This window comes from Pleurodeles waltl, chromosome 10 (assembly GCF_031143425.1).
Source record: "Pleurodeles waltl isolate 20211129_DDA chromosome 10, aPleWal1.hap1.20221129, whole genome shotgun sequence".
NCBI classification, from domain to species: Eukaryota; Metazoa; Chordata; class Amphibia; order Caudata; family Salamandridae; genus Pleurodeles; species Pleurodeles waltl.
The window spans coordinates 231988626-232011946 of NC_090449.1; the positions used below are offsets into that span (position 1 = coordinate 231988626).

General features: G+C 45.7%; 1 protein-coding gene across 3 annotated transcripts in view; it reads right to left on the minus strand.

Annotated features, from left to right (window-relative positions):
- The window catches only part of GDE1 (glycerophosphodiester phosphodiesterase 1), a 211504-nt gene that overhangs the window by 187153 nt on the left and 1030 nt on the right, over positions 1 to 23321 (minus strand). The gene's annotated exons all lie outside the window — the stretch shown is intronic.

A 23321-nucleotide genomic window follows, 5' to 3' on the forward strand; every position in this document is an offset into this window, starting at 1 on the left:
CCTTCAACTGTATTTACCTGAATCTGGCTAGGATAGCTATTTACTTTGGGCTCAGCAGTGCTTCCTGCCAGTCTTCCTCCGTTAATTCCCCCAGATCCCCAACCCATGCTGCTCTAAGGGAACCTAGTATGTCTGAGGCATTATTTAAAAGTTTCCTGTATGTTCGTGAGATAGCTTTTTGGTGAGGCATTTTTATTCTTAATTATCTAGGTTCACTGTGCACATATATATATATACACATTCAGTGCATAAATTCACTGTTGATGTATTGCACCTTTTTATGCCTGTCATTGTTAACTGCAGTGAGTATTTTGGCATTTACACATTTTACTGCATTCAAGTTAAATGCTCATGTTCATATTTTGTGTGCTTTTATTTGATATCTGGGAAGTTCCTTAATAAATTAATTACTCAAACTAGGAGAGCTGCATTCCTTGGTATCGTTCTCCTCTTAGTTTGAAGCAAAGCAGAACACACTGATATACATACATATGCAGATCGCCTGGGTGCTCTGCTCCAAGGTCTTGACTGCTTTCTGTTTTTTTCTACAGGTGTACTCCTGTTGTGACTGGAGGTTCGCAAAGTAAAAAGCTGGGATATAGCCAAGTAAGTGCTCTAGGAATGTTTTTTGAGTAACTTCCTCTTTCTGATTCTCCTAATTTCCCCAGCAGTAGTTCTCTTTTGATGGCTTCCTTTCAGGTCACAGTTTTATGTCTTTTACAGAAGCTGCCTTTCCTCAGGTGACTTACTTGTTGTGTTGAGCTTTCCCTATTTCTCAGGCCTGGTGTAGTTTTAACCGTTACTTTTGAGGGCTTGTTATAACCTGATTAGACTGTGGTCCTCTTATAGTTACTCTTCCCAACCAGGTCCTATATACAAAAGAAAACCATACACCTCTATACTGAGAAAGAAAGAAAAAAAAATCAACCCTGGGAGTTGTTCTACAATGCAGTAGTATTTTGTTTTTTTTAAGGTCCTTCTACTTGCCACTGTTTCTTTTATTTTGCACTCTTCATGGGTTAAAGTAAACAAAACCAAGAAAAAAAAACCCTCACTGTTCCTTATTACATCTCTCAATTGGTGGTGTCACATTTGTTTCTATCATATCTCTTCGCACCATCCCTGTAGCCGGGCACTCACTTACCTGGGTAAGCCACCAGGAGCGTGATGGGGGCCAAGCACCTCTCCAATCGAGACAGTTATGAGGTGACACAGAGGCTCTGAGCACAGCCTCCTCGTGTCCTGTCTCCTCCTTCTCACTCACTCTCCTTTACTTCTCCCATAGGTTGCATCCACAATGGAGCTATGACTGATGTATCAGGTAAGTCCTGTTCTAAGGTTTGCCTACCGTCGCAAGAGCCGAAACTGAAAATGCCAAGTTGCACACTGCAAACTGCTGGCAGCCCCATTGGGACAATGCATGCGTGACGGAATGTTGCACGCTCTTGGTTAGTGTCCTTGGGATTCTGGAAACAGCAGAGCTGTTATCTGACTTCAAGGAAGGCCTTTCAATTATGTGAAAAGTAAGGGACACAAGACATCTCATCTCTGGAGCTTTTACTGCCATGTAAAGAGTTGAGAATCAGAATCCACACCACTGGCTGACTTTGTATTTAAAATGTACGTAGAGAACTGATGGACGCTTTTATAATAATAATTATCAACAACATTGTGCTGAGATACAGAGGTGTTCATAATAGATTTTTATTTTAAGAGTAAGTGGACAAGGGCGTGAGACGTGCTTTGTCGCAGTTCCGGATCCCCGTGGACCTTCTACGGCAACTGCACTGTGGCCGGCTCAAATTAGTACCCTTCCCTGGCACAACTGCCTGAGCACATCTTGGGTGGGGTGGGGGACCTGCAGAGTCAAAGTGCAGGGCTGCTGGGGAAGAGTGCGGGCCTCAACACTCGGCAAAGACCCGCCAGTCCGCCATTTTTGGCATTCGGTGTCAGCGCACCGCCCGCCCTGGTCTCCATTGACAGCCTGCGATCCGGCAACATCTGGATCTGCAGCAGGGTGTAGATGCCTGGAGAGCCGGCGCAGCACCAGATCGGATGCTCTGGATCCTCTTGGTGGTGAACTGGGGTACACCCAGGAAGGGGGAGTGGGTCTGGCTGGAACTGTGTAGGGCCCGGCCCACTCCTGACTTTACTAAAGGCCCTTGGTGCTTGTATGGAGGGAGGAGACCCAAGGTGACCTCATGCGGGTACACAGACTCTTCAGTGTACTCTGGGATCTCAGGCACATGCTTCTCTGCTAAACAGAAGCTATCCCTGCGCCACTCCTCCCTTCTCTGCCACCTATTCCAGGCATCAACGCATGCCTCTCCTGCTTGGGCCCCAACAACCCTTTGTGCCACCTCCTGCAGCCCTTGCGCAGTGCATCCAGCGAAGCAGTGTGGACAGTCACCACAAACCATCACTGGGGCAAAACACCCCTTTGGAAGAACTAATGCACAGTGCCAGGTCTAAAGCCAAAAAGGAAAACTGAGTGATCTCTCTTTTGCACAAAGCTCTGTCAGCCGAGATGAACTTAAGAGAAAGCACCCTGCCAGCAGTGGCGGGGTCAGTCCTGGTGCCCATTTCCCAAGGTTACATGGACCAATTCCTTAAAGACATTTACTCGGAAATAGGATCCCTCAAAACAGACTTCAAGCCTTGTCTTCAGGAGATATGCAGTGACATTTTTGAAATAGGAGGAGAAGAGTCAAGGGGAGGGGGGGGGATGAGTGGAGGATGAGGATCGAACTGAAAACTCCAGAGCAGAAGATCAGCAATTGGCGCAAGTTGTTGATGGTCGAGAAACAGCAGGTCAAGCAGAAAGACTTAGAAAATAAAAGTTGCTGCAACAGCATCTGTACCTAGGGGCGCTGAAGGCAACAACATAATGGCCTTCACAGCTCAGCTGGCTCACCCGGTGTCCACAGAGATGGGATGCGATATCTGATATTCTCACAAGGGTCCACTTCTTCATCGAAAAGGAAGCTATCCTTTAGAGTGCCCAAGGGGAAAGCAGGCTTGGTCTTCCGTGGTCACACCACTCAGGTCTTCCAAGATCTCTCTCTCTGGTTACGATGTACAAGAGGCTTAGCTTTAAGCTGGTCACAGACAAACTGAGGGAATTAGACACCCATTAACAGTGGGGTCATCCTTTTGCTCTTATGTTTCACTGGAAGGGTAAACAGTGATCCCAATGCTCTCGGGCTATAGTGAAGAAAATGTTGGATATTCCCAACAATACGGCTAGGAGAGACTCATCTCCGCCCTGAGCTACAACCGAGGAAATCTGGCGCCTGGCCCACAGTACAATCTTGGCGCCAAGAGAAGCTAAAAAAGGAGAGCCTGCTTTGTGAGGCCAAGCAAGATATCATCACTAACTTGAGGAGCATAAGGGAGGACTTCTCCCCAGCCACATCCACAATCAGCTGACATTAACACTGGGTCAACAGTGCACTTGCGAATGAAGCAGACATTAAAGCTCGTAATGCATCCTTGACAACTCAAGGGCTGTGAGCCCAGGTTGAGGCAGGACACAGGATCTGGAGGACCACTCTTCTTTTTAGCCATTGTCCACCCCAATGCCACTTCAATGAACTCAGTCTCTACTGTTTGGACAGGGGTCATTCCCTGCGGCTCGTTCACCTTGATTCATAACATAGGAGGGAGCCACCTCTAGCGGGATTGGCGCAACTCCGCACTTATCTCTGTTGGCCCCGGATTGCATTGCTGGGCCGTTTGGCTCAGTGTTTGTTTTATTTGTTCCTTTCTTGTTTTGGCTACATCATGTGTCCCTTGGGGGAGAGTTGGGGGGTTGAATTTACCTGCTACACGTTCAGTGGCCTGTATTACTACACATAGGCCTGCACTGCATTAGACAAGTAGGTGCCCAATCACCTAGTTCCAATGAAGAGACCATCATATAGCCTGCTGTCTCCCACTTAACGGTTTCTTTGGGCATGTGGACTCTCCACCTAGGCCCCGCTTACTACAACTCAAGGCAAGCCCAATTACTTAACAAGTACGTACACCAATATCAGCTATGGAAACAGTACAGCACACTAAATTACTCTCACTTAGCGTTTGGGCCTGACCTTGCCTAATAGGTGCAATACCTTCTTCAACAGAACTCAGATGTTATCTTCCTCCAGGAGACACATCTCCTGAGGGAGGACAGCCACCACATGTCCCACCTGAAATATCCCCATCACTATTGGACCTAATTTCCTACCAAAATGGTAGGAGTAGCCATTCTGTGCAAAGCGGGCTTTTGCTCCACCATTTTAAAGGCCTCCAAGGACAAAGAAGGGCACTTTTTGAAACTGAAAATTCTGAGGGGCACACGTCCTATAACCCTGCTTAACATATATGCCCCCAACTAAGCACAGGAATCCATTTAGATTGTAGCGCGGTATCCTATCAGGGCACAGACGTGATTATAGGCACTCTGACACATGTGTTTACGCTTTCTACTCTCCCATTCACACCTACTACTCCTGCATTGACTATGTCTTCACACACTCCCTACATCATGACCTTGCCGCAGCGGCCATCCTTAACATCTCAATCTCCAATCGAGCACATGTGGAACTGATATGGGTCGATATCGCAAGCGCCCAGCGAAGCCCACCCCAATGGTGTTTCCACCCACAGCTACTTAAAGCCCCAGTGTACACAGTAGAGATTCAAAGGGCGATTGATTACTATTTTGAGCTTAATGCCCTCCCACATACACCGCCTAGCATATTCTGCTATCGGTTCAAGGCCACCACTGGGGAGTGATCGCGACCATTGCCATCACTATAGCGAGGGAATCCGGTTTGGAAGAGATGGGTCTTGAGGCAGAGATTAACAACCTTGAGCGACTTGACCAGACCGCTCCCACTAGATGTAACAAGCAGCCGATTACGATCCTGCAAGGACAACTGCAAGCACATAAGGCTGAATGCTTTCTCTTGGTCTTGAAACAGAAATACTACTGGGGGGTAGAAGGGAAGAGGGGGAACAAGGTTGACTCATTATAGCAACATTCCATGGCCCATATTTCTAAAATTCAAATAGGGTACATGACCTGGACAACCACCAAAACAGCCAAACAACCAGCTTTTCACAGCTACTACCAAACCCTTTACATGCAAGATGAAATCCCTCAGGCCCGATAGATGCTTACTTAAGCAACTGCAACTGGGCTCCAATGGACCCTTGTGATGCTGAACTCCTAGAACCCCATCATGCCCGCAGAGCTTCACCGGGCACACCAGGATCTGCACGTCAGGAAAACTCCAGGCCCCAATGGTCTCCTTATCATCTTCTACAGAACGTTCCTCCCTAGCCTCGAAGATTGCCTAATGATATTGTTTAATCCCCCCCCCCCCACCCCACCCAATGCTCAGCGAGCAACACAGGCCTACACACCTTTGGGAAATTAGTCAGGGTTTACAATAGCTTTAGGTGGCTAAGATCTAGAACTTACCAAGTACTTCACCACTCTACACCTCCTTGCATTCACCCGTACCAGATGCAATGGTATACTAGCACTTCTGAAGGCATTTAGCAGAAAGAAGGGGCAACACTTTGGCACGACATACCCAAGACATACAGAAGTATATGCCAACAAGAGACAGCCTATAAAATCAAGTCATAATGATACTACATGCCAACACGCCTGCATACCACTTACCTCTGCTGGCAATCCAGAGTAGAACCAGGAGACTTCTGCCACATCTGTTGGTCTTGCTCTTTTATCACCATACAGCAGAGCGAGATTCTTGGACACATAAAGACCACTTTAGGTTTCCTAATCGCTGCCTCCTATGCTACTATCATAATAGGTATCCGACCCCTCACGCTTGAGGCGCTGTCACATGCCCACTGTTGGCTCATTAGTCGTATGCTAGGCACTGCAAAACAGCTCTCGCCTGAAGATACCCATGGGCCCTCCCATTGCCCATTAGTTCACACACCTGTGGCATGCTACGGCAATGGAGCAGCTGTCCCATAAACTGGCCTACAATTAAAAAATGTATACATATCGGGCAGCCACTAGTTGATTATCTCCATCGCCTGGATATCTGCTTCATCCCTCCCAAACTTAAAGCTCTACAACTCTCACTTGACAGGTCGCCAGTTCACAGCAGTGGCCATAATGCTTAGCACTTGCGCACCACCACCCCTTCCCCATCAGAGAGGCCCTAACATGCGCTGTTCTAATTCAATGAAAGGATCTGGGTTTCCTGGGAGAAATTCTGACCTGAAACTGGAGAAACTTTTTGATTCAATCTTTGTTATGTGACATGCATGACTGTGGCGCACACCGTTTGGGTGTCTCACGCCTGTAACTTCTATCACTCATCATTGCATCCCTGTATGATTGCTAACAAATGTACTGATATGTCATGCTATATGTAAGTGGTGCGATCTTAGAATAGAGACCGTGTCCTGTTTTCCTTTATGGAAAACCTTTAATAAACAGATTGCAGGCAAAAACAAAGAGTAAGCAGGCATCTATCCAAAAGACTTGCTGATTCCTGGTTCCTCATCTTGGGCTCCAATCCCACTAGCTCCTTCACTGATGACATCGACTCCCTACAAGAGTCCTTTGTAACTCTGATCACATGATTCAGACTCGAGATGCAAAGGGGCAGATGCCAGTAATATGTCTGAAGCACCTCCCAGATATTTACAAGCTTTAGACTAAAGTTAGCAGATGAACCTCATGTAACCAGTGGAATTGAGCGCTAGTCCTGGGTTCTCATTTAACAATGTATTGCCTTGTGGAAAATGTACTCTATGTTCTCATCAGCTGATATAAATAAAATATCACACCAGATAATGATTTTTAATGGAAAGAAATGGAGCACTGCATCCTTGGTGACATGAGGTCTTCTCATAACCTTACATCTGACAATTATCTACGTGTCAGCGGATGCGGTAAAACGCTAGCTGTTTTGTGAGACTATTAAACTCTCATTTTTCAGTGAATCCAATAACAAAGCTTCCTTCAATAAATGCTTTATGATTCAATCATATACCACTCCCTATTTGCTGTCCTGTCCACACAACTATCACACATTAACCAATACACAAAGCTTGTCCTCTGAAGGAGGTACACAACTCTGCTCTTTGATGTCCATTTGTGAAAACTTCACTCACCCTCCCTAACAGTCGTCTGCCCCTTGCTGTCATGTACCATCATCCTTATGGTTACGTCAACATCTGGTCACTTGCACGTGCATCTTCTATCAATGTCATGTTCGTCCATCTGCTCCTCAAAGTCCTACAGGTATCTATCTCCACTTCTCTTGCACGCTTCCATATTCAATCACTTGCACACATCTTCCCCTCAAATGTCATGCACTCACAGCTCACCCTCACTTTACCATGCACTTTTCTCCCTGCCAAATGAGAACTAATTTCTTGTAAATACCACAAAACAAACCTTCTTTCCTATCAAGTAGTGTTTATTTTGTACTCTTACTTGTAAGACACATAAAGCATCAGGGAATGGCTCCAGGGCACGGGTTAACAGAATTATATGCTGTTTAGAAAGTAGGATCTTGAGTCGCACAACAAAAGAGGAAACAGTTTTTCTCTTCTCACAGCAAAAAAAGCCACTTTAGGTCGTTTGTCACAATCTGTAAGTCTCTGGTTGCCAAGTGTGGTGGCAGCATAAGTTAACTGCCCACAATGGCTTTCACATATCATCAGCACTTGTCCCCTCTGCCTGAGTGATGCACAGCTGATAAGAAGGCCACAAAATCACTGCACATCAACTCCCAACCTGTAGTGCCACTTCTATAGAAGATTATGGACCAAAAGACAACTGCGATGAAGCTCCTCAATTTTCACCTATGTCATTCCTGGCCATTATCTTTCTTTACAACAGAAAATGCAGCCAATCCTGACTTCAAGTGATGCAGCTACTTTAGTACTTCGATCCAGACAAACACAAAGCACCCGAATCCTGATTTACATCATCACCAAATTTGAAACATTAAGATCTACACACAAATACTCATACCTCTGCTAGTGTATCCAAGTCCTTATAGGTAGCACACTTGTAATTCCATACCAGAGAACCAACACAGCTCTGCCAATGAATTTCAACACTGACATGAAGCACGCCACGCTAAACTCTTAAGGAATCCATGACAAGGGTATACTATTGTAGATCAATTCAGAGATGATTTTCAATGCATATTTAAGAAACTAAGACGTTTGTGCAGCAATACACAGGACTAAAAAAAAGAAATTGGCACACTGCTATGCAATTGGCAAACTGCATACATTCTGCAGGGCACTCCTTCCCTCCAAACAGGCTTCGCCAGTCCCAGCAAATTTTTGTTTTCTGATGGTAAAAATCAATACATTACTGCTAGACCTTGTTTTCTATGTTTTACTCTTGGCCATTAATCTTCAGCTCTTCTGGAGTTGGGAGCTAAAATATTGGGTCCAGCTGCACCGTCCCCTGGTGTAGGTACTAATCCCAGCTGATCTAAAAGGGAGAAGAGACAAACGGGGTCATTATGATTTTGGCGGATGGGAGAGCCCTTCCACAAACTCCCGACAGGGTGACCGCTGTGTATGCGGCAACCTCCCCGCCAGAGGTATTATAACTTTACCGTCACGTCGGCGGGAGGAACACTGAGTTTCCGTCTGCCGGCCTTGCGGGCCACAGATTACAGCATTGTCTCCGACTCGTAATCAAGTCGGTGGCAAAGCTGTAGCCAGCAGGGTGCAATGTTGAACATTGCGATGGTGCTGGACAGGGGGGGCCCTCCCCTGTGACCCCCTGCACATGTTCTCTGCCAGACTTTTCATGGCGGTGTTACCACCATGAAAAATCTGGCAAAGAACAAGGTCGTAATCCGCAGGGCAGCCTGGAGGATTACAATCTCTGCCACCACCAGGCCACCGGGATCCATGATCCTGGCGGAGCTGGTGGTCGGACCGCCAGGGTTGTAATGTGGCGGTCGTAAGACTGAAACACTCTTAATGACCCCCAATGTCTGTGTGGCAACTCCTGCCCCACAAGTCTCTGGACAGTAACTCCTTGAATCACAGAGCAGAGAGGTCAAGCACGGCAACCATAAGCCACACCCCATTGTTCAGGATAGTTCAAAGTTTATCAAGGGCAATGTAGTTTCCTTCCCTCAGGCTCTGCTAATAAGCATCTGCCATGGGCCAATGAACTAGATTCCTCAAGGATATCTGGAATTTGCTTTTAATTACAGGTTTTCATCGAATCTGCTCAAGGTAGGCAAGAGAGCAAGTCGCCAATATGTATTCACATTACTTAAGTCAAGGTTAGATTTTTACAAAGTTTCCCCTGTACTCGCTGCCCCAGCTAACTTCTATCTCCGTCTTGCTAGTCATCTGCCCTCATGATCCCTATAACCCTACTTACACATGTGATAATGTGGAGTGTGTTTCCATGAGCTACACACAAGGTCTGGACACGTAGGTGGACTGCAGCTCTCACCCCTTGATATTGCTTTAAGAACTAGCCAGTGCAGGTGGAGAACATCCGTACCGTTCCCATTCATCAGGAAACACCATGTGGAAGCCTGCTAGTACTGAATTTTCAGAGACAGTTCCCAAATTTGCTTCTGTCTACCTTGGTCTCCACAGTGACAGCAATTACTACCAAAATTGGGAACAAAACAGTCATGAAATGGAGGCTGACTTGAGACAATCTTCAAAAGTAGAGATAAACAGAAACAGAACGAAACGTTTGCAGCCTTAATGCCACATTCTTATTGTGGGTGGGTGGAGTTCCACGTGGGGTCGATTTCACACTGACATTGCTTAATTAAATGTGGCACAGAGGCAGTTCCCAAATTTACTACTGTCTACCTTGGTCTCCACAGTGACAGCAATTACTACCAAAACTGGGAACAAAACAGTCTTGAAAAAGAACTTGAACTGGGACAATCCCTAAAAGTGGAGATAAACAGAAACAGACTGAAAAGTCTGCAGCATAGATGCTTTTGGGTGGAGTTCTGGGGGTTGTGGCAGGGGGACAATAACATGTTAAAACGCTGCCGGGAGCAAGAATAGCATAGTATCAGGGACCAATTAATAAACAGGTTCTGCTTCTGCACAGAGGTACTGTATAGAGCCAACTGGTCATTTTTAATTCCACTCTTTACAGGTTATGCTGCAACACTGGTCTCCTAATCTCAATAAACATTCATTACATTATTCTGTAAAGAGTGTGGAACACAAGAAGCTGGATGAATCTCCTCATAGGTTTTAAGGAAAGATTTCCAGATACCTTAAAGAGTAACTTAATTTGCTTAGTTATAGGGGAATGTAGCAATACTTTTTTTCTGCTTTGATCCTTTTAAGATAAGTCTACTGTAAAGAGGACTCATTCTACCAATATGTTCTTGGAAAGAGCCCATACTGTTGCATCTCTGCTTTAATCCTTAATTGTGTCTATTAAGGGACAAACTGTGGCCCACTTCTGAAATTGATGGGGAACGCATCTGTCATGGCTTCGGGTGTTCTGAAAGCTGCAGAACTGACAGTGGGGCCAGCTCTGACAGGAAGCAAGCAATGCTGGATTAAATTATGGGAAGGGGAGGTCCTCAAAAAAACTTTGCTGCTTTAACTTCCTTTTTTGACTCAAAGATTTCTGGGTCAAAACCTGGCTGAGATAGTCAAACAAGTGGCAGAAGATGCCATGTTGTCATTTCATCAAATAACCCTGGCAGTGTTCTGGGTGTACTATAATTCCAAACATCAATTTGCTAAATGTTTGGCCACTATGTACAAATCCCCATCCTGTACCAGAAGTCATGGTGGAGTCCCTTATCAGAAACCTTATGGTCTATTTTCAGGTACGCCTAAGCAAAATCAGCATGACTTTAAAGGACTCCCTCAGCTGAGTCCTACTCCGGTTGTCCTTCCTGTTTTCATCTTTCATTCAGGGTTGGGAGGATTTTGTTTCCAAAGCTTAGGTGATGGAATTGATCTCCAAAAGCTACTACACAGATTTCGTGACAATTCCTTCGTTTATGGAGAATTATACTCTTGCCTCCAGATGCTCTGCAGGGGGATTTCAACATAATGATTTGTTGGACCTTTCTAACAAGAGAGCAATCATTCCTATACCAGTGAAAGATTGGTGTCTGGGAATTTACTTCCATCTTTTTCTAGTTCCAAGCTTCAGCCAATAAGCAATCTTAAGGGAGTTAACCCCTTTATGAGTTATATTGAAATGGTATCTATGGAGGAAATGCATTACCTTCTAACTTCCATAGACCTGGAAGATGCTTCTTCGCACATACTAATCCATTGACAGAGAATTTTTTTTGTAGTCTTAAAATTAAGATGACAAGTCAATCAAATTTAAAAAGTTACAGATATCTGGATCTATAGTTTATGAACCGCCATTGAACCAAAATGTAAAAAATAAATTAAAAAAAAACATCTGAATGGAGAGATATTTTTCCACAACTGGTGACTGTGAATTAAAAAACTGTAAAACAAAAAAATCACAATTTTAACAATGCTCAACTGTCTTTTTTTTCAACATTTTAAGGTGTTACAAAGTTCACAATAACTTAACTTTTAACCTGAGTTTTTTCATTCAATACATATGTTAACTCGAGGGTAAAAAAAGTTGTCTGCATTTTAAAAAATACAATAATCAGAAAATGTAAAACCTATTTTGTCACCTCTCAAGATGGGGGCTGGAGGAGAGCGCTAAGGCTTTAAAAAAAATATATATTACAAGAATTTCTCAGCAGTACCTTTCCTACTAAACTCACTAGTGCATTGTAACGCTGACAAATTCACACTGGGATATGGCAGCACCATAGTGGGTGCAGTGATACCTTTCCAAATTACACCCTAACTCTATTCCTTACTGCAACTTGTTCCTCAAAAGACTGCCCATGCATTGACCTAAGACAAAACACGGCCCTCTGTAGTGTCTTGCATGATTTAGAAGGGAACCTTTCAGGGTGTGGCTATGCCAGCAACTATGGCAGACGCGTAAAACTAGAGCTCCGTCCAAGGCCTATACAAGCACTTCACTTACCTGCAGATGGCGACACTGGTGATCAATAATCGCCGCCCTACTGACTGCTGAGGGTGGTGGGGAACATTTAGCCCGGAGGAGGGCCACCGCTGCCACCCAGGGGCTAGTGCCTGCTGGGGTCTGGCTCACCTGGACCACAAGGCTGCGGGCCTCCCTGTGGCTTGTACGATGTGGGGACGCCCTGCCGGAGGGGGCCCTCCTGAATACTGGCGACAGGAGAGACGGTAAGCGGGGGCGCCAGGAGTCACCACCTAAACCCTCTACCCCTTGCCAAGGGACGACAAGGGTCGGCATTTCTGCCGGGGTGGGGGGGTCCCCGGAGCGCGCTGCCCGTGCTGGGCGAGCTTACACATCAGGTCACTGACACTGCCCCGGGGGTGCCATGCTGAGCAGAGCTGCACGGCCTTCTGGCTTTGGGGTGACCTGTGGCACCCGGAGGGGACTTCCCAGCTTTGCATCCTTGGGCCTGGAAATTACCTGCTGAGGGCTGGTGGGAGCCTTCTCCTCCTCTTTTCGACTAATTGAAGCCTCTTACAGCACGGCCCTTGGGCTGATTTACTCAGTGGCCTGGGCTGGGAGACATCATCAGATTCACTGGGGACATACCATTGCAGAAACCGCCATTCCCTGATGCTGGGAGAGAGGCAGCAAAATGGCAGGGGGGACTCGACCCAGAGCGCGGTGCTTTGCCTACCGGACTGCTGGGGAGGGGGCCCCCTTTAGAAAAAAACACCAACTCCACCAAGAAATTGTGAGTACCACGGCCTGCTCTGCATCATCACGCCCCACAGGGCCCTGGGAAAGGCCCCTTTGACACCAAAGACAGTGCACGGGTGTCACCGGGCCACTCTCCCAGCGGGGTGCTGCTTGAGCCCCAGTGTGGGGGCGGACACTGCCAGACTGCTTCCTCTTACGGGGTCCAAGCAAGGGACTTATTTGGAGTGCCGCCACTCAGACTACCCCACTCTAGCCTGCTCTGCAGCACGGCACCTGAGGAAAGGGAGGGGAGGGGAGGGCTGGGGGCTCTGTTCACTGGAGCCCAGGAGGAGCAGGCCAGAAACTAAGACGCCAAAAGTACACACCCCCCAAATATCAAACTGGACATCTTTCAAATCAGGTGTCTCTCAAAGTGCACTCCTAATTATCAAAAACTTAACGTCCGCCCATCTGCTGAGCCTGCACGGACGGAGGGTGGTGGCGCCCACGGCTTGGCGTGCGCACAGAGGACCAGGAGTGGAGGGCACCCACCCCTGGGCAACCTCACCATTACCGCAACAACGCCACCACTTATTTTGGGAGACACTCCTTAGCATTCCCCTTGCTGCAAGCTTCCCAGGAACGATCAAGAGAATCACTAAGCAGTTCTTGAGATCGCCATGGCAGGCTGCGCACACACCCACTGCCCCCCCTCTGTCTGCGACATCTGGCCCATCACCAGCCACAGCAACCCCAACGAGGGGCGAGTCAGATATGCCCTCAATGTCAGCCAAGCTCAACCAAGTGCTAGCTGCCATTGAACAATACAGGCTCCCAGTGGGTTCCTTATCCACAGAACCCAGTCTATTGCGCTACAATCATTGTAAATTGGTGGACAAGGTCTCTGAAGGGGAAAAATGCTCTTGGAACGGCGGCCACAGGTGATGGAACACCATGCAACAGTACAGGACCTTCGAAACCAGATCGAGCAACTAGAGGCAAGGGGGGAATGCTGAGGGGTGCACCTGAAGAAGCAATATCAGAATTCTCAGATTACCAGAGGGAGTTGAGGGGCAGGACCCTTTGGCGTTCCTCGAAATTTGGTTTAAATCCTTTACTCCAGGTTCTGATCTTGCGCCTTTCTACACAAAGAATCCACAGAGTTCCAGCCCGCGATCCGTCCCCCCCCACCCCCAAAACCACCCTGGGGTTGCCTCTGAATCCCATGCTCACCGTACTCCTCCACTTCTGCGATAGAGACGCCATCCTACAGGCAGCTAGGGTCAGGCAGCTAGGATACGACTGATGCTGTTTCACAACTGTACGAAACTGCAGCAATACACCTCCTTTGTGGTGCTCAAACAACATATCCGTCAGGCTGGCCTCCAATACTCATTACTCTTTCCAGCCTGCTTGAAGATAATCACCAACGAAAAGAGCAATTTCTTTACTGACCCCACAAAAGCCTAGGAGTGGCTGGTCAGACAGGATGGTGGCTCTGGTACACACCATCCCGAAGAAATTCTAAAGTCTGCCTGCCCTTGGCAGCTTCCCAGGGGGCAGCAAGCACCTATTAAGACTTGGAGAAAATCATTAAGGAACACAAGGCAGCTCTGGCTGGGGCAGCCACTGTGGGGGTGACAGCCACCTCCACAGATAAAGACAAAGGGCCCCACATCTTCTCATCTGATGAGAACTCGATGGACTTGAACACTATGCCTCAAGACCCACAAACGCTTCCTGCAGTCACACCACAAACAGCTGATGGCTTAATCTAACAACCATCGCCCCCTACTAGCCATTAATACATTTCCTTATGCTGATGTGAATATACAGCTGTGATGGGAGGGAGGAAAAGTGTGATATTCCAGTATCCTATACCAATTAATGATAGAACGCAAAATGTGTTTCATCCCCTGGCTCTTGACAGTTTGCTGGATGTCCCCCCGCGGCCCGCCACACCTGTGAACTGCTCCAACACAAATGATACTATTGCCCCATTTATAGAAATCCAAGCCACAACACTTGAGGCTTGCGAGCTAACCTGCCTTTCCTTCTGCACCACTTCATCTCCTACACTGGTAGACGGCATGACATACCCAAAGTATGGACACGCCGCTGGTTGCAGTGTGCTCCCCAAGGTATTTACACACTATGCACGGTTTCACTCCTTCAATCCATGATTTCCCCTCCCCGGTGGCCCCTGCCTGAACACTACAAGGCCAGACATAGAATGGCGCCATTAATAAAAATCTACAGAGGGTTATGGGACAAACGGGGCCCTCCCACCTTGTTCCTCCCCACTTGTAAATACCCCAAATGCAATCACTTTGAGCATCCGATTCCTTACGCTTAACGTGAGAGGCATGCACACAGCAAGGAAAAGATACATGGTCTATTTGTATGTGCACAGCCAGAATGCTAACATAATACTCCTGCAAGAGACGCATAGTACTGCAGTCTAAGTGCACAGACTACACTACGGTTGGCAGGGGAACATACACGCTACCACATTCAGCATACAAGCGAGGAGCCCTGATCTGGGTGAGAACTAGCCTGGCCTTTCCGGAAACAGGGGTTATTGTAGATAAGGCAGGCCGTTATGTACTACTGGAGGGTAGCTTAGATGGTAAGCCATTATTAGCAGCATCTATGCCACCACTACAGATCAACATCTTCTTTCGGGTGGGGGGGGGAGGCGGGGAAAAATCCGAACTCCTGGCCCACAAAATCTCTCTCTCCTGGCTTCTCGGGGGTGATTATAATTGTGTTCTTGACACAACTTTGGACAGGTCGCACCCTCCCTTACTCCACATGCTCCCGTACCGGCAAGCGACACCTTCACGAATGGACCGAACACTGGTCCCTGGCAGATATATGGCGCACGCGACTCCCCTTGGAGAGATTGTTTTCCTTTTATTCTACACTTCATCAACTGTATATCTCCCTGATGACTTTTTATGCTTCAACTCTCTTTTCCCCAATGTAAGGCACTCTGACTACCTGAGAAGAATTGTAGCAGACCATGCAGCACACAGAGTAGAAATGTGCTGGTTGCCTCCATGATCATCAGTCCCTCTTTGGTGCCTCCAAAGTAACACCTTAGACAACCCTCATTTTGGGACACCCAAGACACCCACATACAGCAATACTTTGCAGACAATCACAACTCCGCGGGGAGCCAAGCTATAGAGTGGGACACATCAAGGTCGTAATATAGGAAGTTTGTATAAAGGACATAGTAGGGGTCCGCAGGACACAAGACTGAGAAATAGCCGCAGCAGAATCACGCAGGGCCACGCTGGATAGACACCCTGAAACACATGCAGATGTAATTACCCAATGCATCCAAGAGAAGGAGGCCCTTGTGTCTCAAATCTCAAACTAGATCCCAGTTTGTCAACGTACACGACAGGGTTGCCCGCTGTCTTCCCTGTTGTTTGCCATGGCAATGGAGCTAGTGGCAAATCGACTGCGGAAGGAGGGACAATACTGGGGAATTCCATTATCCGACACGGTACATGAGCTGTCTCTCTACGCCGATGACATGCTAATATATCTTAAAGACACCCAGTGCTACCTTTGCTCTGCTACATAACACCTTAGAGGGATTTGCAACAGTCTCCAGCCCCTAGATTAACTGGGCTAAAGCCACAGTCTACCCGTTACACCCTGGGGCCCCATACCAACCATCATACTTGGCCACACACACCTCCAATGCACCCCAGAGGTAGTCTATTACCTCGGAATTCAACTTTACCACTATATGACAGATCTGTACGAAGACAACCTCCACAAGGCACTGGTTGGTATCAAGGCGCAGATTTCCTTTTAGCAGTCGCTTCCCCTCACCCCCATTGGCAGCATAGCACTCATTAAGATGCTCTTTTTGCCCAGATTATTATACTAACTTTACATATCTTCCACTAGGGCCCCGTGCCTTTTCCAAGGAGCTAGATATGCTTTCTGGATCCCTGAACTGGTGCATGTGATGGCACCAAGTAGCCCTTGCAAAATGGTAACTCCCCAGGGACCAAGGAAGCCTGGGAGCCCACTCCTTTGAGGTTTATTTTTTAGCAGCCCAAATACAATGGCGGTCCTGCTGAACAGTCAGATGCTACATAGGAGAAGCTGCAAACTCAAGTAGCCCTGTGGAAATTATTACCTTGTGCAGTCTCCTTATTCCCCAGGCTGACACCCACATTCCAATAGCCATTACAGGTGGGGATCGTGCAAACTTCCATGCTTCAAATAAACTGCCTCTCAAGAGGCAGTCCCTGGTATGATCCTAACATTCCACTGGCAGCCCTCCCCACCTCCATTTTCCAGCCCACCACACAACACGTGCACTGAGAACCTGGACAGCCAATGCTCTCTACACTTTAAGGGACCTTTATGTAGACTGCCAGCTCCTCACATTTGATCAGTTAACCACAGATCACAATCTACTACCTCTTCAGTTTATCACATATCAGCAACTGTGCAAATCAATGTGCAATTTATGTGGTACCTATTCAGGGCTCGAACAATCCACTCAACCACTCGCATTGCCGAGTCTCATTTGATCAGGTCGAGCTATTTTTAATACTTAATCGCCCCTTGAGTTGACACTGAACAGGTGTTCTGTTGAAAAGTGGAGGGACAATAAAAGATGGCTTTAAATCTTGTTCTTATGTCACAGACAGAGGTCAAAAGTCAGTTTTTCTTACAATTAATTTTCCTTCTGACTGCAGAGTTCCAGGACTTTGCAAGGTGAACTGGGTGAAAAAGGAGACTCTGTAAACTATTTGCCTAAGATCACACAATTTGAGACCCGTGTACAGGTCAAGTACATTACAGTTAGGTCGAGTAGATTATTTAAGTTACTCGACCTGCAGATCTAGTAACATTCTTATGATTTTCCGTGACCTGTTATTGGTACAGAACCAGCACCACACCCAGTCCTACGGGCCATATACACAATGGGAGCTGGGCAACACCTAATAACCTGGCTCTATAGAGCAATAGGAGAGCTCTTCCAAGCCCCATTCACCTCATTCCGGACCCGTTGGGAGGCAGAAATACGCAGGGAACTACAAGACAAGGAGTTAGCTCTGTCATATCTCCACCATATGCTGTGGATTTGCCCAGCGCTACACCACTATTGGACCATGGTTCACAACAACTTGAGGAAAGTGACAGAGCTATGGACTTACAAACATGGGAGGCCTGAGCCTTAGGCATCTACAAGCATTAAAAAAACACAAGAGGTACGCTCTTGCTTCACAGCATGGGCACTCTTGTTAGCAACCTGCAAATCACCATACACTGGCGAGCGGACACTTCACCATCTGTGGAGGCCTGGGGAGGGACAGCAGCAGAAGAGGCACTATGCAGCAAAGAACTGCGTGACCTCCACCACCGACTCGTCTCTAACCACTGGAAATGGATCTTCATGCGTTTTCAGCAGCGCACTCGAGATGACACTTTGCCACCTTGATCCAAAAGCACGTACTACATACAGACTCTGCAATGCCCACCAACATTAGCTGACACAACTGCTATAACTCATAATTGGAAAAGCTCTACTCAAGCCATGTAGGTGACCTGCTAGCCCCCGTGACCTGCTGTCCCAATGGTGCGACACCCACCAGTCCGGTGCCTCCCTCTTTCACAATAACAATCCCTTAGAAGTTACCCTGAGCCATTTGCCCTGGAACAATCTCCCATGGATATAATCTTCAGCCACTGACCCTACCAGCACCCAGTTTTACCTAGTTTTGTTCTTCCTAAAGTAGGCAATGCACTAGCACACTGATAACACTGTCAACGTCATAACCCCAAAAGACTTGCAGAGCCTCATCCTGGGGCAGAATTGCTGTGTGCTTGATTCTAGTGTTATTCTCAATGCTCCACAATGCTTTTGACTTTCTTGTTATGAGACGTATAATGTGCATGCCATTCCAACATTGTATGCTTATTAACTTGTCTCATGGGTCAATAAAATAAAAATAAATACATTTAAAAGAAATAGAAGGGAACCTTGCTGCCTAGCAGACTCTGTATCATTGCAACGTAATCACTAGAATAGAATTTACTGCAACCTTGCTTTAGAATGCTGGAGTTCACAGGTACAAGCAGAGGAATAAAGATGTTTGATTTACACCTCTGTGTGTGATATAGTCATTAGGGGCACCTAGGCTAGGGAAGACGCTAAAACTACCAATGAGGACGGGATAAGTAACCCGAAGAAGAAAGTGCTCTCCTGGAGAGTTTGCAATGGTCCAAGCAAACAGCTTGTGCATGCCACTTGTGCCTTCGTTGAAGTGCAGAGTCGACGAATGGTGCATGTGGAGTCTAAGTGCAACTCCAGCACATGTGAAGTGTGTGAATGTAAAAAAAAAAAAAGCTTCACTATAAAGTCTTACCATCGTTGGTCAAGAAGTTACAACTTAAATCATACAAAAAGGTCCAGCCCTGCGATGCAAAATCATGTTATACATTGTACGGAGCGTTAACACTGAAGGCGGATTCAACCAGGTTTACAAAGAGCAGCTAAAGACAATTATCATTTATCAAATAACACTGTAAAAAGATGTGCCAAAGGCGGATCAACCAGGTGTTGAAAAAGGCGAATTGAAGTACAAAACAAGTATGATATAGATTACATACTGAGACCTATAAAGAGAATATTGCTATGAAGAGGGCTTGCTCAAAAATGATCATCCTGTAGCATCAGGGAGCACACTACTCTCAACCAAGGTAAGTTTTATGTTGGCTGACAATACTGCCACCTTTTTAAGACAACCTCCAACTTCCAATACCGCCAAGAAGCAAAATACTGGCAACTGATGGACTGCCTTGATAGAGACATTTGAAGATTTCATTGATGCACCTGAGAAGATTGGTAACAGAAAGATTGTCAAATATCACAAAAATCTTATTAGTAATGGTGTGAAAAAAGTCCTAAAGAAAATGTTGAGAACTGATGGAGATGCCACATACCGTCAGAATAAGAATGCATTGAATCTCAAGCTCAATCCCGTACCAAACGTTGATTAGGAACGATACATTTCCAGTTAAGAACGTAAAAGAGATGGTGAAACAATCAATGAATTTCTGGAAAGACTCACACTCAGACTATTCAAGTTCAATTAATTTAACAAAGAAGAAGCCACTGGGCTTAGTGTTATCGATGGATGCTTGTCCAATTCATTCAGACAACAAATGCTGACAGAAAGTCAGTCTGGAGCGAACGTTGATGGCTGCCAGAGTTGGTTATTGTGCTGAGAGACAAGCTGCTGACATGGAAGTCTGAGGTGCCAAGAGCGAGTCAGTCATGAGTGTGAAAAGGAATTTGGAACAAAAGACTGAAGGACACAAAGTGATGTCTACATGTAAAAAGAAGTTATGTTTCAGATGTGGATTTTCGTTTCCACATGAAGGAAAATGTCCCGCCATTGGACAGATATGCAAAGGCAGAGGTAAAGGAAACCATTTTGTGACTATGTGTAAAGCAGAGAAAAAAGTAAGTGTGTCACAGCGCGAGGACAAAATGGCCAATCAGAACGTTCCAGAAGCAGCATTTGATGCATGCCCACAAGGCCAAGCGGCAATATCGCTTGTGGGAAATAGATACTAAACATAGTTCATTGTCACCTAAATCATCATCTTATAGACCTTTCGCCTCAATAAGTGTAAGTGAATAAAAGTGATGGTGCCATGTCGAAGTTTACTGCAAAGAAACGTGCACAAGTAGGACTAGTCGTATGTGAAGAAAAAATACTGTCAAAGTAAAGTCAACATGGCAAAGCAACAAAATCATACAAACACTGCCCAAAGATTGCACTAAAAATAAATGGATGTTCCATACCTTTCATTATTGCCAGTGGTGCATCGATAAATGTAAGGTCTGAAGAGAAATACAAAGAACTATCTCCATTACCCCGGCTTACACCATCAAAATACAAAGTGTATAATTGGGCTGCATCAGCGCCCATGAAGAGTAAAGGTTTGTTTATAGTGAAACATAAGAAAACTAAGGTACAAGTGTTGATCCATGTGCTTCAAGTTACAGCGACAAGTGACTCTTTGCTCAGTTTAAATACAACTGCTAATATGGGACTGATTTCTGTAGAATTACAACATGAATGTTCATCACAAAATAGTAAGTCAATTCCCTTCATTGTTTAATGGTTTAGGAAAGTTAAAGACTATGCAAGTAAAGCTACATATTAATGAGGATGTCCATCCTGTTTCTTAGAAACACAGATGAGATACTTTTCATTTACAAACATCTGTTGAAAGAGAACTGGATCCCTTACTTAAGCATGATCTATTGAGCGTTTCACTGATCCAACACCATGGGTTACTCCGATAGTGGTAGTGCCCAAAAAGGACACTGAAGAAGATGTGTGCATTTGCGCTGACATGTGGCAGGCAAAGCAACTGAACAAAAACGGCATTCAGGGCTGCACACTGCTGACACATTAACACAACTGAATGGTGCCAAGATCTTCTCTCAGCTTGATTTGAAAAAAGGCTATCATCAGTTGGCACTTGAAGAAAGATGCAGGTATACTGCAACCTTTCTACACATGTTGGTTTGCTTAGATATAAAAAAAAACGTAGTTTTGGTGTGTCATCGGCTGCAGAACTTTTCCAAGACATCATTCGACAAATCATACAGCTTATTGTGAATGCATTTAAATATAGCGATGACATTGCTTTTCAGAGCTACACAGAAGGAGCACGATAGAGCTCTCACACGAGTATGTCAATTGCTCAATGATACAGGCTTCCTTTGATTGCAGGTAAGTGTGAGTTGAACAAGACAAAACTGAAATTCTTTGACCATGTCTTTTCTGATGGGGGTACACTCTTTTCTTAGCATGGCCAGTTACTGCTCAAGAAACATGCAAGACTTTGCTACTGTGAGTGCTACATTACGAGAGCTGACAAAGAAAATTGCTTTGTTTTAATGGTCAAGTGAACGTGAGGCCTATATTAACTTTGTTGTCAAGTCAAGCACACCAGCTGCTGGATCATTAGCCCAGACTGTCACTGCCAAAAATCACGATAGGGACCCTGCTGGATTTAAAAGGCATTACACATCAGGCAAGGGACAAACAAATTCGACTTCTCAGCAATGATGGTGAATATCACAAATACAACGATGTCAAAGATGCATTGTCCATAGTTAAGGAAGAAGTTATGTTGCGAGGATCAAGGATCCTGATTCCGGAGAGCCGGAGACACAAAGTGATTGATGGGGCTCATGAAGGATATTGTGGTATTGTTGGCACAAAGGGAGCTCTCCAAGACCAAGCTGGTTTCCATACTCTGATGAAAGAGTTGAAAAGGAACTCCAGGCCTGTCACATGTGCAGTGCCTCTCAAACAAGGTTACTCAACATACTCTGAACATGTCAGAACTCCCTAAACATGCATGGGAGAGAATGACCATTGATTTCTTTGGTCCGCTTGATAATGGACATCATTTAATGGTGATTGTAGATGAATACTTAAGGTTTTCCTTTTGTTGAAAATCTCTCATCCATGACTCATGAGCGGGTAATCAAAAAACTTGATGACATCATTGCAACATGTGGCATTACCAGTCATTGGGAAGTCTGGCAATGGGCTGCGCTTCAACAGTAAAGAATTTTTAGAGCATCTGAACATAAAGCATCAGAAGACCACACCTTTATGGTCGTAGGCCAATGGACTTGTTGAGCTTTTTATGAGCACCCTAAAAAAAGGAGTGCATCATGCAACTCGAGAAGCTCAATTTGAAAACATTATTAAATTCTGCTCTACTAGCTTATCATTCAGCACCCCACTCCACCACAGGTGAAAGCCCTGTGACTTAGATGTTTGGTAGAGCAATAACAACCAAGTTACCTCAATGGACCACCAAAAGAGATAAATATTAAAACACATGTCGTACCAGAAACTTGAAGGTTTATGCAGACAAGAGATAAAATGCAAAAAGCATCTCATTCAGAAAAGGAGATTTTGTGATCGCTCAACAGATGTGCAATAGAAAATCTGATGCTCCTTATAATATTGAACCGTTCCTAGTGATGTCTATCAAAGGACACATGGTGTCTGCCCAGCACCAACACCCTGGGAAGTCTATTACCAGAGACTTTTCTCACTTCAGGCCTCAGTTTCACTACACTTCAAATTGAAATCACGAAAGAAAGAAGGGGGGAGTCTGAAAACTCAGTGACTACTGCTGTTTCCTTACCATCTTTAGCAATATCCGAAACTGAGTTTACTGCTTCCGGTAATTGATCGAAGAGATATAGATGTACCTGCTATATAAGAGAGGGAGAGAGAGTGTGTGTGTGTGGGGGGGGGGTGTCTAGGTGAGTACCTAGCCTGGGGAAGACACCACACCCTCCAACCAAATCCAAGAGATCCTTAAACCAACATGTCTTTAGATCAGACAGACTACATCTCTAAATCAGAACACACGTCTCTGATTTTGATGCACCAGCCTTTAATAAAACACACAGCACCAACAGTTGTCACACATATCCCATCTTGTTTACTTTAGAGTATTAACCCTCAAGGAACAAACAGAATTTCGATTG